This window comes from Canis lupus, chromosome 16 (assembly GCF_011100685.1).
Source record: "Canis lupus familiaris isolate Mischka breed German Shepherd chromosome 16, alternate assembly UU_Cfam_GSD_1.0, whole genome shotgun sequence".
NCBI classification, from domain to species: Eukaryota; Metazoa; Chordata; class Mammalia; order Carnivora; family Canidae; genus Canis; species Canis lupus.
In genome coordinates, this window is record NC_049237.1 from 46914218 (window position 1) to 46931915 (window position 17698).

General features: G+C 39.2%; 1 long non-coding RNA gene across 10 annotated transcripts in view; it reads left to right on the top strand.

Moving 5' to 3' along the window:
* The first annotated feature begins 3313 nt into the window (after positions 1-3313).
* LOC119869578 overlaps positions 3314-17698 on the top strand; it is a 43930-nt gene continuing 29545 nt past the window's right edge. For 5 of the 10 annotated variants that reach the window (XR_005371639.1, XR_005371642.1, XR_005371641.1 and 2 more), the window contains exon 1: positions 3315-3583. This is a non-coding gene — a long non-coding RNA (uncharacterized LOC119869578). Of the gene's footprint in view, positions 3584-17698 lie in introns of all 10 variants that reach the window. The other 5 variants (XR_005371645.1, XR_005371646.1, XR_005371643.1 and 2 more) reach the window with 3 other exon arrangements.

A 17698-nucleotide genomic window follows, 5' to 3' on the forward strand; every position in this document is an offset into this window, starting at 1 on the left:
ACTCTCACAAAAAAATAAGTAAATAAAATCTTTAAAGAAAAAAGGAGGGTTACGAATGGCAAATAAACACATGAAAAAAATGTTTATCATCTTTAGTCATTGGGGCAATGCAAATTAAAACGATAATGAGGAATCAGTACACACATTTAGAGTGGGGGTGGGGGAAGGACACCAGCAGGTGCTGTCAAACACAAAGGTGGGAACACAAAATGGGACAGACACTTTGGAAACGCTTTGGCAATTTCTTATAAAGCTAAACACTTTTAAATATGACATACCAAACCAATTCCTTTGTATTTACCTAAGAGAGATGAAAGCTAACCTTCACCCAAAAACCTGTATGCAAATGGCGATAGCAGTTTTGTGTATATTTGCCCCAAACTGGAAACAACACAAATCTCCTTCAGCTGATGAAGCCACGAACAAATTCCCATACATCTATGTATTGGTATACTACTTGGCAATAATAATAAAAAAAAAGTCTGCTGATACATACAACTATATGGTTGAATCTTAAATGCATTTTACTGAGTCTCAAAGGGCTACATAATATACGATTTTATTTATAACACTGCTGTGAACTGAATGTTTTGTGTTTCCCACCCCAAGATTCCTATGTTGAAGGCGTACACCCAAATGCAATGGTATTTGTAGGTGGGGGCTTTGAGAGGAAATTAGGTTTAAATGAGGTAAAAAAGATGCCCCTGGTTCCCCCAGTATGGGATTAATGTCTTTACAAAAATAGGAAGAGAGACCAGAACACTCTCTTCTCTATGTGAGGACACAGTGAGAAGGTAAACAGCCAGGCCAGGAATCAGGCTCTCACAAGGAACAGAATCTGCTGGCACCTTGATTCTGGACTTCCCAGCCTCCAGAACTATGAGAAATAAATGTCTGTTGTTTAAACCACCCAGGCCATAATAATTTGTTATAGCAACCAGAGCAGACTAATGCAATCACAGTCTCAAAAAAGCGAAACCATAGGGACAGAAAACTGATAAGTGGTTGCCAGGGCTTCAGGTTGGAGCAGTTGTTTACAAAGGAGCATGAGGGAATATTTTGGGCAGGATGGCTCTGTTCTCTATCTTGATTTTGTTGGTGGATATATCACTACATATGCCTGTCAAAACTTATGAACTATACAATAAAAAGGGTGAATTTTACTATGTGTAAATTTTATCTCAATACAACCGATTCCTAAAAATGTTATGTATGACAGCAAGATACAGAGTCAATGCCTGAAAAAAAAAATTAAGAGAAAGAATAAACTGATTTAGATGGAAGTGGGAAGGGCCAAAAGATCTAGGCCAAATAATTAGAAATTCTGGAAGTAAACAGAAGTAGGAAAAGCTGGTTTCTGGTGAGGAGCCTTTTAGGAGAAAAAGGTTGAGGGCTTTCTATGGCCTTATAGGTGCAATATGTACACATACTCTGAGTACAGAGTACACAGTACACAACACTGTTTGTTGCCGTAATCGCTAGAAACTTGAGGCAGCCTTCTAGACCTCATTAGAAATACAGTGTTGTCTACATTATCAAGGAAGTGTTGTTTAGTCTGTGACATACATACAGATAGCGAAAAGTCACATAATAAAATTAAAAATAATTAAAATATACAAGCAATATAAAATAGAACATAAAGCTTAGAATATCGGGAGAGCATCAATATATAGACAATATATATTAACAACAATATATAGACATCATTATCAGAATGCAATCTAAAGCTAAGAAAAATTATTCTACTACATAAATAATATATGTTTCTTTTAGAGAAGGAGAAAAAAAAAGACCCACTTTCAAAACTTAAAAAATTCTGACAAAGTAAATATAAGTTAAAATAATAGATACTATTTTAAGTCAATGGAGCTAACAACAATGACGTTATGGCAACACAGCAAGAATGGGAGTCACAGGGAATTCACAATCAATTTTGACAAAGTGCAAAGAGCTTCAACTACATTGTAAAGCAATTTGGCAGAATCCTGTGAAGCTGAAAATAGGTATATTCCCGAGACCCGGCAACTGCAGTCACAGGTGAATGCCTGAGAGAAACTCATGCACCTGTTTAAGAATGTACATAACAATATTGTTTGCAGGAGCAAAATATTTAAAACAGAGTAAATATCCCTTACCAGATTAGATGATTAAATTGTGTCATTTTCATATAATGCAATGGTACATAGACGTTAAAATGAATTATTTAGAACTACACGGATTGTGTTTGATGAATCTCAAAAACAGGATGCAGGGTAATGAGAAAAGCCAATGACAGAATGATATAAACAGCAAGTATGACACCATTATCTGAAAAACAAATACTAACAAACTTTTGTACGTTTACACACTGCAGAATGAATGTGCGTAGGTGCATTTGCCTGTGTGTGTACATGTGTGTGTATTTCTCTGCAGAGGAGAAAGGGCTCCATGAAGGGCATCTCTAGTTGTAAAGTTTTTTTTTTTTCCTCTTTGATGAAGGAAAAGAAAGAGGGGAGAAATAAAGGAATAAAAGAATAAATAAATGAAGGGGGAAGGAAGGATACTGGATGTCTAAAACATTGCTCTGTACAGTTTTTTCAAACTTGAAGTACCTTTTACCAGAAAGGAATACTTAGACCCTGTAAACACATAAAACACATAAAAAAACACATAAAAGTGTAAAAACAGGTAATTCCAAAGAAAAACAATCCTAACGTTTTGATGCATATCCTTCCAGAACTGTGCCATCCTTGCATTAGCCTGGGTATCAAATACATATTTTTTTTGTATCCATTTTTACACAATTTCTGGAAAAAAAAAATGTTCTTCTGATTCGGGAAGTGGATACTGAGGTCCGTCCTCTCTCTGAGTGTTTGGGGGCGTCTTCCTCCCCTTGGCCCGGCTGCATGTTCTCATCGCTGCACATTCCTATTTGCACGCAGACTGTGGGGCCCGTCCTGCGCCCCATTCTCTCCACTTGGGGGCTACCATAATCCACGTCAGGTCTACAAGCTGAATGCAGGGCGACCCACACGGGTTCCCAAACCAAGCCCGCGGAGGGCACCTTCGCCGTCTGAAATGAGAAGTCCTCCAAGCGCAAGGTCTGATTTTCGGACGCCCTTCATGAGTGTGATTCATGGAAAAAAACAAAACAAAACAAAAAAAAAACTACAATCCCCGTGGGGCTTTGCTCCTGGGTGCCTCCTCCCCGCGCCGCCTCCACCCCTGCGCCTGCGCACCCTGAGCGCGGACTACAACTCCCAGGATGCCTCCTGACGCTGCCCGCGCGGCCCTACTTCCTGCCCAGGCGTTTCCTGGGTAACAGTCCTCGGCCAGTCTGGGAAGTTTCGGGTGGGCGGGGCTTGCGGGCCGCCTGGAAAAGCTTTGGGAGTAGCTTTTTTTTCCTTTTTTTTTTTTTTTCTTTTTTTTTTTCCCCTCTGTCACAAAAAGGCGGCGGGTGTGCAGCGCAGATACGGCTGCGGCCTGCCTTTATGGTGCGCCCAGACTTTGCTTTTCTGAACCGGGAGATGCGCCTTTGCAGCTCCCTTCAGGCAGGACCAGCGCAGGTGGTTGGCGGCCTCGCTGCTGCTCGTCTTCCCGGAAGGTAGTAAGCTCCCCCGGGCGGGGGGCTTTGTCTGTGGCGTCCCCTGGTGTGTCCTCAGCCCCCGGTTAGGCTCTCGGGGCATCCGAGAGGCCGCACACCCGGTACCCTGGGTAGTGGGTACGGGAGCAGCGTCATCCCCAGGTCTCCCTCAACTGTGTCACCAGGAGCCAGGCGGAAGGACAGCAGATGGGAGGAAAGATGGGAGGAGTTCCCGTTTGCTGTGGCCGAGGAGGAGGAGGTCGCTTGGGAGCGCACTGGCTGCACCCACCCTAGTAGCGGTGTGGCTTTGGGCAGGTTCTCTCTGACCTCTCCGCGCCTCAGTTTCTTCATCTGTAAGCTGGGAGAACAAGATTTACTACGTAGAGTTGTTCCAGTTAGGAAGAGTTGACGTATATAGGGCCTGGCGCGTAGTGAGCATTTTTTTAAAAGATTTTATTTATTTATTCATGAGAGATACAGAGACAGAGACACAGGCAGAGGGAGAAGCAGGCTCCTTGCAGGGAGCCCGACGTGGGACTCGATCCAGGGTCTCCAGGATCACGCCCTGGGCTGAAGGCGGCGCTGACCCGCTGAGCCACCCGGGCTGCCCGTGTAGTGAGCATTTATTAAGAGGCAGCTGTTGTCATTCTGGTCATTATTCAGTATCAAAGTGGGGGTGTTAATAAGAATCCTTGAAATAGGGACGCCCGGGTGGCTCAGCGGCTGACCACCTGCCTTGGGCTCAGGTCATGATCCCGCGGTCCTGGATTTGAATCCTGCAACAGGCTGCCTGCAGGGAGCCTGCTTCTCCCTCTGCCTGTGTCTCTGCCTCTCTGTGTGTGTCTCTCATGGATTAATAAAATCTTTAAAAAAAAAAAAAATCATTGAAGTAGGGGTGCCCGAGTGGCTCAGTTCCTTAAGCATGTGCCTTGGGCCCAGGTCATGACCCTGGGGTCCTGCATCAGGCTCTCTGATCAGCGAGGAGCCTGCTTTTCCCTCTCATCCCTCCTCCCCCCCAACATGCTCACTCTCTCTCATGCTTGCTCTCTTCTCTCTCTCTCTCTCTCTCTCAAATAAAATCTCAAAAAAAAAAAAATCATTGAAGTAGACGAAAAGTAAAATGATCGGAATCAAAAAAGTTAAAATCCTTGTGAGATTGGCATGCAAAAGTCAGAATTGATAGTTAATACACAAGTTTGGGCTCTGCAGGCAGTTTGGTTCAAGGTCTTTTTATTGAGTCGCCAAACAGAATGAAAATCTCTCATCCTACTAGCCCAGAAAACAGATGGACACCAAACCTTTCAGTTTGCCCCCAAGCTGCCATTTTAAGTGCCAGGGCTAGTTGGTTCCAGGTCACAGGCCCCATTCATTTGTGTCCTACGGATACATGAAAGAAAATGTGCACTCCTTGCTGCCGATGTTCTGCTCACCAGGATTCTTTTGTTTTCTCCTGAGGTTGTTGCTCTGGACAACAAAAGAGATGTTAGGTCCCAACAAAGCTTTATAAATACCCTGACCCAGCTCCGCTATAATTATTGCCACATATAGCTAACAGGCATTTAAGAAAATATCCAAAGGAATGTACACTCATGTTGAACCCTGTCCATGTGTTGTGTCTGGCAATAGTGATACAAAACCACGTTTTTAGCTTAGTTTAGTTTTGGCCTCCTCTGATAAAACATAATTTTTTTCCCTCGATATGTGTGCTAGGTTATTTTCAGAAAAAAATACTAATTTTGAGAAAGATAGCGTGGACCTGGTCACTCTGTGACATCATGTCTGATTTTAACTTTTTGCAAGGCAACATTTATAGTCATGAAGCAAAAGTAGATTTCGTGTAGAAGTCAGATGAAGGCCGGATGTCGGAGGTTTTTCTTCTGGCCTTGCCGTTTCCTGTAGTATCTGGCTGCAGCTCGTTATGATGTTTCATGTTTATTTAAGGTGTGGGCAGAATGTGAAAAAAAAAAATAGTTGGCTGCAGCATTTGAGCTATGTTTTTGCTGCTTGATTTCTGCTTTGTTCTGTTGTTATAAGAAATAGATGGAAGAGAAAGCCATGTTTCAGAATGATAGGTGCTTTCAGCACTTCTTGTGTTGACCCAAGGCCAGTTATTTCTTCATGTAGATAGGACTGTACAAATTGGAGTAGCATTTTCTGAGTGTCCTCCAATTCAGGATGGCTGGACTTGGTTGAGTCACAGTGGTCACCTTGACCTCACTTCAAGATTACAAGATAACTTCATATCTAAATGCTAGGTGTGTTCATAAAAGGATCGCTGTTCTGTGCTGTTTCCCAAGTGGAAAAAAAATATATACACCGATTTAAATAGAATTACTCTTTGCTCTCCTGTGTATTTTGTTGTAGGCATGTTGATAACAAAGAATTAAAACAGTACTTTCAGGTTTATTATTTTTTAACGAAGAGTAATTGAGTGTCAATGTAATTCAATGTCAAATGAAGACTAATTGATGTCCTATCCAAGACAACAGACTATCTTAATAAATCCTCCCCTAATAGGAATAGTCTAGGATAAAATTGAGTAAGAACTCCAGCACTTACTTGACTTTGTTTCGTTTTAATGGTGGGATGTGCACATCTGCATCCTCTCTGATCATCGAAGCATTCAGTGGAGTTGGAAGCCTCACCTTCTGCTAGTGACACTGCTGCACTGCCTCCTGCCTTTCACTGCACGACCCCAAGGGGCACGGTTCACATCAAATTGTGTGTGTTTGTGTGTGTGTTTCCAAGAAGACACTTTGATTATTTATTTCTATCAGTTTCTTAAAAGATGGAAAGGAGGACAATGAAGGTTGGATTTATTCACTGTTCTTTCATTCCTGAGATATGACAGTCGTGGTCACTTTTTTATTAAATTGGGGTCAAGTTCCCAAGATTTCTGCCATTTTCCAGGGACACCCTTACCCCTGGCTCTGAGTTCTTGTTCTCACCAAACTTGCTCTTTCTCTCTCAGCCTCCATGGAGAGACTCTGTGCTTTATCTTGCCAGATTCTTACCAGACGTCTTATTCTCCAACTCTTGCCTCCTCCCATGTAGCATGGCTCCTCTTACCTTTCTCACTTATGTGGAGCTCCAGTTTTTATTTCTTGGGCCTCTTTTTCTTCAGGCTCTCCAAGGAAATTACATTTTTATTCTTTGTCATATAGAGCAGTTTAGCCTTACATACCCATCTCAGCTTTGGACTTTACCTTTGTGTATCCAAAATCATATTAATGTGACCTGCTAACCAAGAGTCTTGAATTAGGTCATCTACCCTTAGCACTGACAAAGGTTTGTTTGTTTTTTTAATTTAGATTCAATCAGCCAACATAGAGTACATCATTAGTTTCAGGTGAAGAGTTCAATAATTCATCAGTTGCTTATAACACCCAAGTGCTCATCCCATTATGTGCCCTCCTTAATGCCCATCACCCAGTGACCACCCACCACCACTCCAGCAACCCTCAGTTTGTTTCCCAGAGTTAAGAATCTCTCATGGTTTTCCTCCTCTCTGATGACTTCCCATTCAGTTTTCCATCCCTTCCCCTATTGTCCTCTGTGCTGTTTCTTATATTCCACATGAGTGAAACCATATGATAATGGTCTTTCTCTGATTGACTTATTTTGCTCAGCATAATACCCTCCAGTTCCATCCACATGGATGTAAATGATAAGTATTCATCCTTTCTGATGGCTGAGTAATATTCCATTGTGTGTGTGTATATATATATATACACACACACCTTCTTTATCCGTTCATCTATTGATAGACATCTGGGCTCTTTTCATACTTTGGCTATTGTGGACATTGTTATTGTAAACTTTGGGGTGCAGATACATTTGTATCTTTGGGGTAAATACCTAGTAGTACAACTGCTGGCTCATATAGTAGCTCTATTTTTAGCTTTTTGAGGACCTCCACACTACTTTCCAGCATGGTTGTACCAATTTATATTCCTATCAAAATGTAAGAGAGTTCCCCTTTCACCACATCCTTGCCCACATTTGTTGTTTCCTGTCTTGTTAATTTTAGCCATTCTGACTGGTGTGAAGTGGTATCGATTTGTATTTGTAACGTGGAGCATTTTTCACATAGTTGTTGGCCATTGCAGGTCTTCTTTGGAAAAGTATCTGTTCATGTCTTCTGCCCATTTCTTGACTGGATTGTTTTTTGGGTGTTGAGTTTGATAAGTTCTTTAGAGATCTTGGATGCTAGCCCTTTATCTGATATGTCATTTGCAAATATCTTCTCCTACTTCATAGGTTACCTTTTAGTTTTGTTGATTCGTTTCCTTTGCTGTGCAGAAGCTTTTTGTTTGGTGAAGTCCCAATAGCTCATTTTTACCTTTGTTTCCCTTACCTTTGGAGATATGTCTAGCAAGAAGTTGCTGTGGCTGAGGTCACAGAGGTTGCTGCCTGTGTTCTCCCCTAGGATTTTGATGGATTCCTGTCTCACATTTAGGTCTTTCATCCATTTTGAATTTATTTTTGTGTATGGTGTGAAGAAATGATCCCGTTTCATTCTTCTACATGTGGCTGTCCAATTTCCCCAGAACTGTTTATTGAAGAAACTGTCCTTTTTTCATTGGATATTCTTTCCTGCTTTGTTGAAGATTAGTTGACCATAGATTTGAGGATCCCTTTCTGGATTCTCTATTCTATTCCATTGATCTATGTGTCTGTTTTTGTGCCAATACCATACTGTCTTGGTGATGATTATAGCATTGTAATCAAGAGCTTCAAGATTCAAGAGCTTGAAGTCCAGAATTGTGATGCCCCCAGCTTTGATTTTGTTTTTCAAAATTCCTCTGGCTATTCAAGCTCTTTTCTGGTTCCAAACAAATTTTAGGATTATTTGTTCCAGCTCTGGGAAGAATGTTGATGGCATTTTTATAAGGATTACTTTGAATGTGTAAATTGCTCTGGGTAGCATAGACATTTTAACAATATTTATTCTTCCAATCCATGATCATGGAATGTTTTTCCATTTCATTGTGTCTTCTTCAATTTCTTTCATAAGTGTTCTGTAGTTATTAGAGATCCTTAGATCCTTTACATCTTTGGTTAGGTTTATTCCTAAGTATCTTATGGTTTTTGATGTCATTGTAAATGGGATCAATTCTTTAATTTCTCCTTCTTCAGTCTCATCGTTAGTGTATAAAAATGCAAGTGGTTTCTGTGCATTGATTTTATATCCTACCATGTTGCTATATTCCTGTATGAGTTCTAGCAATTTTGGGGGTACAATCTTTTGGGTTTTCCACATAAAGTATCATGTCATCTGTGAAGAGTGAGAATTTGACTTCTTTGCTGATTTGAATGCCTTTTGTTTCTTTTTGTTGTCTGATTGCTGAGGCTAGGACTTCTAGTACTATGTTAAACAACAGTGGTGAGAGTGGACATCCCTGTTGTATTCCCAGTTTTTGCCCATTGAGAATATTTGCTGTGGACTTTTAGTAGATGGCTTTTATGATTTTAAGATATGCTCCCTCTAGCCCTACACTGTGGATAGTTTTAATCAAGAAAGGATGTGGTGTTTTCTTAAATGCTTTTTCTGTATCAATTGAGAAGATCATATGGTTCTTGTCCTTTCTTTTATTAGTGTAATGTATTATGTTGATCAATTTGTGAATATCGAACCACCCTTGCAGCCCAGGAATAAATCCCACTTGGTTGTGGTGAATAATCCTGTTAATGTACTATTGGATCCTATTGGCTAGTATCTTGATAAGAATTTTGTCACCCATGTTCATTAGGAATATTGGTTGTAATTCTCTTTTTTGATGGGGCGTTTGTATGATATTGGGATCAAGGTAATGCTGGCCTCATAAAAAGACTTTGGAAGTTTTCCTTCCATTTCTGTTTTTTTGAAACAGCTTCAGAAGAATAGGTATTAGTTTTTCTTTAAACGTTTCATAGAATTCCCCTGGGAAGCCATCTGGCCCTGGACTCTTGTTCGTTGTGAGATTTTTGATTACTGATTCAATTTCCTTGCTGGTTATGGGTCTGTTCAGGTTTTCTATTCCTCCTGTTTCAGTTTTGGTAGTTTATAAGTTTCTAGGAATGTATCCATTTCTCCCAACTTGCCTAATTTGTTGGCATATAGTTGCTCGTAATATGTTCTTAAAATCTTTTTATTTCCTTGGTGTTGGTCACGATCTCTCCTCTTCATGATTTTATTAATTTGGGTTCTTTCTCTTTTATTTTTGATAAGTCTGGCCAAGGGTTTCCTGATCTTATTAATTCCTTCAAAGAACCAGCTTGTAGTTTCATTGATGTGTTCTTTTGGTTTCTATCTCATTGATTTCTACTCTAATCCTTATTATTTCCCTTCTCCTGTTTGGTTTAGGCCTTTATTTGCTGTTTTTTCTCCAGTTACTTTAGGTGTAAGGTTATCTTATGTATTTGAGACTTTTCTACTTTTTTAAAAAACATTTACTTATTTGAGAGAGAGAGAGAACACAGAGGCAGAGGGAGAAGAAGGCTCTGCTGAGTAGGGAGCCTGATGTGGGGCTTGATCTCATGACCCTGAGATCATAACCTGAGCCAAAGGCAGATGCTTAATGACTGAGCCACCTAGGCGCCCTGAGACTTTTCTAATTTTTTAAAAAAGGCTTGCATTGCTATGTACTTCCCTCTTAGGACTGCCTTTGCCATATCCCAAAGGTTTTGAACACTTGTGTTTTCATTTTTGTTTGTTTCCATGAATTTTTAGAATTCTTCTTTAATTTCCTGGTTGACCCATTCATTCTTTAGTAGGATGCTCTTTAACCTCCAAGTGTTTGAGTTCCTTCCAAATTCCTCTTGTGATTGAGTTCAAGTTTCAAAGCATGTGGTCTGAAAATATGCAGGGAATAATCCTAGTCTTTTGGTACTGGTTGAGACCTGATTTGTGACCCAGTATGTGATCTATTCTGGAGAATGATCCATGTACACTGAAGACTGTGTATTGTTGCTTTAGGATAGAATGCTCTGTATTTATCTGTGAAGTTAATCTGGTACAGTGTGTCATTCAAAGCCCTTGTTTCCTTGTTGATCTTCTGCTTAGAGGATCTATCCATTGCTGTGAGTGGGGTGTTGAAGTCCCTACTATTATTGTTTTATTATCAATGTGTTTCTTTAATTTTGTTATTAACTGGTTTATATAATTGGCTGCTCCCAAGTTAGGAGCATAAGTACAATTATTAAGTCTTCTTGTTGGATAGACCCTTTAAGTATGATATAGCGTCCTCTTCATCTCTTACTATAGTATTTGGTTTAAAATCTAATTGTCTGATATGAGGATTGCTACTCTAGCTTTCTTTTGATGTCCATTAGCATGATGAATCATTCTCCACCCCTTCACTTTCAATCTGGATGTTTCTTTAAGTCCAAAATGAGTCTCTTGTATGCAGCATAAGGATGAGTCTTGCTTTTTTGTCCAATATGATACCCTGTGTCTTTTGAGTGGAACATTTAGCCCATTTACATTTAGGGTAACTATTGAAAGATACAAATTTAATGCCATTGTAGCACCTGTAAATTCCCTGTTTCTGTGGATTGTCTCTGTTTCTTTCTAGTCTATGTTACTTTGGGCTCTCTCTTCACTTACAAGATCCCCTTTAATATTTCTTGCAGGGCTGGTTTAGTGGTCACAAATTCTTTTAGTTTCTGTTTGTCCTAAAAGCTCTTTATCTCTCCTTCCACTCTGATTGATAGCCTTGGTGGATAAAGTATTCTTGGCTGCATGTTTTCTCATTTAGTACTCTGAATATATCATGCCAGCCTTTTCTGGCCTGCCAGGTTTCTGTGGATAGGTCTGCTGCTAGTCTAATGTTCCTACCCCTATAGGCTAAGGAGTTCTTGTCTTGAGCTGCTTTCAGGATTTTCTCTTTATGCCTGAAATTTGTAAACTTCACTATTATATGTTGAGAAGTTCTATTTTTATTGATTTTGAGGAGGATTCTCTCTGCCTCCTGGATTTAAATGCCTGTTTCCTTCCCCAGATTAGGGACATTCTCAGCTATGTTTTGCTCAAATATACCTTCTGTCCCCCCCCCCTTTTATTCCCCTGGGATGCCAATAATTCTATATTTTTCACTTTATGGTATTGCTGATTTCTTGAAGTCTCCCCTCATGGTCTGTTAGTTGTTTTTTTTCTCTTTTCCTCAGCTTCCTTCATTTCCATCATCTTGTCTTCTATGTCACTGACTCTCTTTTCTGCCTCATATAGCCTAGTTGTTAGAGCATCCATTTTAGATTACATCTTGGCTAAAGCATATAAAATTTTTTGAAAGATTTTATTTATTTATTTGAGAGAGAAAAGGTGAGAGAGAAAGAGCATGAGCAGGGAGGGGCAGAGGGAAAAGCAGACTCCCTGCTTAGTGCAGAGCCCAATGTGGGTCTTGATCCCAGAGCCCTAGAATCATGACCTGAGCCAAAGGCAGATGCTTAACAACTGAGCTACCCAGGCACTCCTAAAACATTTTTAATTTTAGCCTAATTAGCTTCCATTTCTGCACTAACAGATTCTCTAGTGTCTTTTATGTTTTTTTTCCAAGCCCAGCTATTAACTTTATAATTGTTGTCCTGAATTCCATCTCTGACATTTTACTTATATCCATATTGATTAGATCTGTGGCAGAGAGTATTACTTCTGGTTCTTTCTTTTGTTGTGAATTTCTCCTCCTAGTCATTTTGCCCTGAAAAGAATGGGTGAACAAGAGAACAAAATAAAAAATACCAGCCATGACCCAAGCAAAATACACACTAGACAAATCTAAAGAGGTCAAAAACCAAAAAAGAAAGAAAAAGAAAAGGGAAAAAAGAGAGGTTATAATATCCCAGGTGGACAAAACAGGGTGATCCACTTGGTCCTGGGTATATTTTGGCCTCTGTATTAGAAGACGCTAATCGCAAAATTGTAAAGAAAGGAAGAAAAAATATATATATATATAATTAAATATAGTGAAAGAAAGCCAAAAAATGAAGAATATATCTATAAAATGTAAATGTAAAAATGAAAGTTAAAAAAAGACTTAAAAACAAACAGTTGATAAAATAAGAAACTACCTGAAAAGGAAAGAGAAAAAAAGAATGGGAAAATTTAAACAGAAAGATGAAAGAATCATCAAGAATTCTAGATACTATTTTTCTCTAGCGCTGGATTTTTCCAGTCCTGTGTGGTCCGTAAACTTGCTGTTCCCTTGTTCTTCCAGCTGGTCTTCTGGGGGAGGCGCTTGCTGCGCTGATTCTCAGGTGTCTTTGCCTGGGTGGAGATGCTCCACCCCTTGCCTAGGGGCTGGGCTCAATGTGAGCTGCTTCCGGTTGCACTATGTGACTTTTGTTCCCTGAAGGCTTTTTGGGATGGTTTAGAGGATGAAAATAAAAATGGTGGTGCCCCAATCTCCAGCCCCAGAGCTGAAAGATAGAGGCCCCCTCTTCATTTTTGGAGGCAGTCTTCACTTTTGTGTGTGCCAAACTCTGCAGACTCCTGTGATGGGCACCCATGCTGATCCTCTCCAGGAAGAGGAAGGGGGGTGGGGGGTGTCCCTGTGGGCCTGCTGCTTACACGGCCCTTGTGCAGAGAGTGGTTATCTCATCATGTCGTGGGCCCTGGTTAATGGCAAACTGTGCTGAGAGCCCACTCCTGGACTTACTGGCTGTATTCCTTTTACCCGTTCCTGTTTTGCACTCTGGGGTGATATCACTTCCTAGTAGCTGGCTTTTGGAGGCTCCCTCCCACCCCCCACCCCCCACCCCCACTGTTTATCTTCCAATATATCCCTCTCAGGTGCACTGATTCACATCTACTACCTTGCAAAAAAATGGTCACTTTTCTATTTGTAGAATTCCAGCAATTCTTTTCTTACATCTCAGGTTGAATTCATAGGTGTTCAGAGTGATTTGATAGATATCAGGCTAAATTCAAAGGACCAGATAAAATGAGATCCCCTCCTCTTCCACCATCTTCCCTCCCACCCTCCTGACAAAGGTTTTATAGTTTTAAGTCTTTTCTTCCTTTTCTATTTTAAGTGAATGTGAGCCTTGTATTCTAACTAATATGAATTATTCCATGCTCTCACAGAAAGAAGAAGCAGTTAAAGCCATTTTTTATTTAAAATATTTTGTCACCCCGCTATGCACATTATTCTCTTCATTATTTCACTTAATAAGTAATGTGCATCTGTTAGGTCCTAGACATGGAAAATAGGTATGAGGATACAACAAAGAACAAGAAGGGATAAGAAAAGTCCCTTCCCTCATGGACTTTACATTCTAGTGAGATACTGACACTAAGCAAGTGGACAAATTCCATAAGGACAGGTGATGGTAAGTGCTGGGGAGGCAGATGATCTCAGGTAAAGAGCTAGGAAATGATGGTACCATTAGTTTAGCTAGGATGGCCCAGGAAGGTGTTACAGAGAAAGCGAGTAAGTTCCGGAATAAAGTGAGGAAGGAGGCCATGCTCACTTCTTGCAGAAGAATGTTTCAAGCAAAGACATAGTAAGTCCAAAGTCCCTTAGCTGGAGAGGGCCAAAGAGCAGCAGCTTGGGCAGAGCGGCTGGCACACATGAGAGATAGCAAGAATATGTGTGAAGACATTGCAGAGGAGCCCAGAGGCCAGGTCACATAGGGTCTCTCGCTGGGTAAGGACTTTGGATTTTATTTTAAGTGTGATGAAAAGTCATTGGAGAGTTTCATATGGGCGAGCAACAAGATCTAGCTTATATATATATATATATATAGTTGTTGAGATATATTTCATATACAGTAAAATTTACTCTTTTAAAGTGTACAACTCGGTGGTTTTCATATATTCAGAGGACTGTGCAACCTTCACTGCTGTGTAATTCCAGAATATTTCATGATCCCTAAAAGAAACATCTTAGCAGTACTCATTAGCAACCACTGCCTCTTCTTCCCAGTCCCTTTCAATGCCTAATGTACTTCTGTCTTTCTGGATTTACTGATTTTGAACATTTCAGATAAATGGCATTTTACAACATGTGGTATTTTGTGTGTCTTTCTTATTTACCATATTTTCTGGTTTGTTCATGTTGTAGAATCCATCAATTCTTCTTTCCTTTTTATAGCTGAATAACATTTTATTATATGGACATACCCCGTTTTGTTCATTTATTTGTTGATGGATACCTGGGTTGTTTCTACTTTTTGACTCTTATGAATAGAGCTGCTATGAGCATTTGTGTACAAATTTTTGTGTGTATGTGTGTTTTTGTTTCTCCTAGATATGTAGCCAGGAGTGAAATTGCTGGATATGCAGTAACACCACACTTATCCTTCTGAGGAACTACATGACCATTTCCCCAGCAGTTGTACCAGCAGTATATGAGGGTTCCAATTTCTGTCCTTTGATGATACCTATCTAGTAGTGTGTGTTAGGGATATCCCATTGTGGTGTTGATTTGTATTTCCCTAATAATTAATGAAATTGAGCATCTTTTCATGTGCTTATTAGTCATCTAAATATTTTCTTTGGAGAAATGTCTACTGCAATACTTTTTCCATTTCTAAATTGAATTGTGTATTTTTATGTTCAGTTATAGAGCTCTTTATATTTTCTCAGTACTAGACTTTTATCAGATATGTGATCTGCAGATTTTTCCCCCCATTTGTACTATCCAGGTTGTCTTTTATTATCTTGATGGTATCTACTGAAACACAAGAGTTTTTTATTTTGATTAAGTCCAATTATTTTTTCTTTGACTGTTAGTGCTTTAGGTATCCTATCTAAGGAGACATTGCCTACCCCAAGGACATGAAGATTTATATCTATGTTTCCTTTTAATACGAGTTTTATAGTTTTAGCTCTTTACTTAGATCTTTGACCATTTTGAGTTAGTTTTTTAAATGATGTGAGGTAGGGTTCAAATGCACTCTTATGTATGTAGATAGCCAGTTGTCCCAGAATAATTTGTTTAAAAGGCTATTTCCCCCATTGAATGATCTTACTATTGTTAAAAATCAGTTGACCATGGATGCATGGTTTTATTTCTGGATTCTTACTGTATTCTACTGAAATATATGTTTATCCTTGTACCAGTACCATACAAGCTTGAAAACTGTAGCATTGTAGTGGGTTTTGAAATTGGGAAATGTGAGTCTTTTCAAGATTTTTTTTGGCTATTTAAAGTTTTTTTAAATCCCTATGAATTTTAGAACCAACTCATCAATTTCTGCAAAAAAAAAAAAAAAAAACACATTAAGTAGGATGACTTATGTTTTAAAAGTAATACAATGGCTTTACTGTAGAGAATATATTGTAGAGAAACCAGCTAAGAGGCTACTTTAGTAGTCTAGGTGAGGGAAAATATTAGCTTGGAACCAGGTATTAGGCATAGAATTGGTAAGAAGTGGTTGAATTTTCAAGATGTGATTCCCTGGTTTTGCAGATGAATTAGATATGGAGTGTGAACAAAAGAGAAAAATTAAGAATGATTAAAGATTTTGACTGAGGTAATTAAGTGGACACTATTGCCATTTACTGAGATGGGGACCCCTGAGAAAGAGTGGATTAGGGGACAAAAATTTGTTTTTGGACATGCTAAGTTTTAGATATTTATTAAAAATCTTTATGAAAATGTCAAGTAAAAAACTATAAGTCTGAAAGAAATCAGAGTTGAAATAAAAGTGAATATATAGATGAAATTCAATGTCCTGGGACTGAATGAAATGAATGAATGAAGGAGTGCGAATAAAAAAAGATAAGTCCTAAAGACTGATTGTGGGGTGCTCCAACCTTTAAAGGTGGGAAAATGGAAGAGGAGCCAACAAAAGAGAGGCTAATAGCAGCAAAACCAAAAGAGTATGTGTGTATCTTGAATATGAAAGGGGAAAAAAAGTGTTTCAAGATGGAGGGAGTGATTAACTGGTTACAAGCTGAGAGTGAGTGAAAGGAGGACAGAGAATCATGCTTTGGAGGTCAATGAAGAGCATGATTTCCACAATGCCTGCAACAAGAGATTGGAGTGGATTTGAGAAAACCCGGGAAGGAATGAAATGGAAACAGAGAAGACTCTTTCAAGGAGTTTTTCTTTTTTCTTTCCTTTTTTTTCTTAATTTGTTTTATTTATGGACATTTTCATGAACAAAAGTAGCAGGGATAGAGACTTTCACTTCCAGCAGAGATTGAGTAACAGGGACTGTATTTACTTTTCTGCATGAGACAATTTAGAACTAGACAAAATACATGAAACAGTGGTTTGAAAGACTTTAGGCAACAAAAGACAGTTATCTCTGAGAGAGAAGAAACAAATGAGTGAGCCACATGACTGCTGCAGCGTACTGCCTTGAGAGAGTCTTGGGCCTCAGCACAGGAAGGGGACAGAGCCTGGTTGGGCCCTTGAATTGAGGATGTAGAACTGAGACTCTAGGGGGACTAAGGTGACTAGAGATCACAGAATAAAATACTAGAGAGGAGAGAGCCACAGAGAGAGAATTTCAAAGATCTGCAGAAGGTCTTGCTTGATTATTAGCTGAATACTTGCCAGCACATGGTCCCTTTAAAAGGATTAGTAGAAATAGTACCTGGTGCTCACACAGTGCTGGGAATGAGGTCTTTTCCCTCTGGCAAAAGTGGAATGGGAGATTCACATGGCATTTGCTACAGTACTTAGAAGCTTTTGCCTCAGTAAGGAGACTTAATAAGTCACAGACAGTGCATTTTTGCCTAACTTATCTTAAAAGCAAGGTCCAAAAAAGTCTAATCATTGCTAAGTAACATAAAATCATAAAATAAAGCTTAAGAATCATTATAGGAATACAAAAATACCCAGCATCCTTCAAGGAAAAATATATAATGTCTGGTATTCAATAAAAAACAACCAGGCAAGAAAATGCTCCTCCTAATAGGGAGATAAATCAGTTGGTCCAAAATCAGCCCAGAACTGACACAGATATTAGAATTAGCAAATACTTGAACATGATTATTCTGTCTCTATTGTATATGTTCAAATTTTAAATAGATATATGGAAGATATAAATATACCCAAATACTTATAATAGAGATGAAAACTACAATATTACAGATGAAAAATATACAGGTTGGGATCAATAGCATATTAGACATTGTAAAAGAAAAGATTAGTGAACTTGAAGACATAACAATAATGAAACATACTAATGAAAGGAAATAAT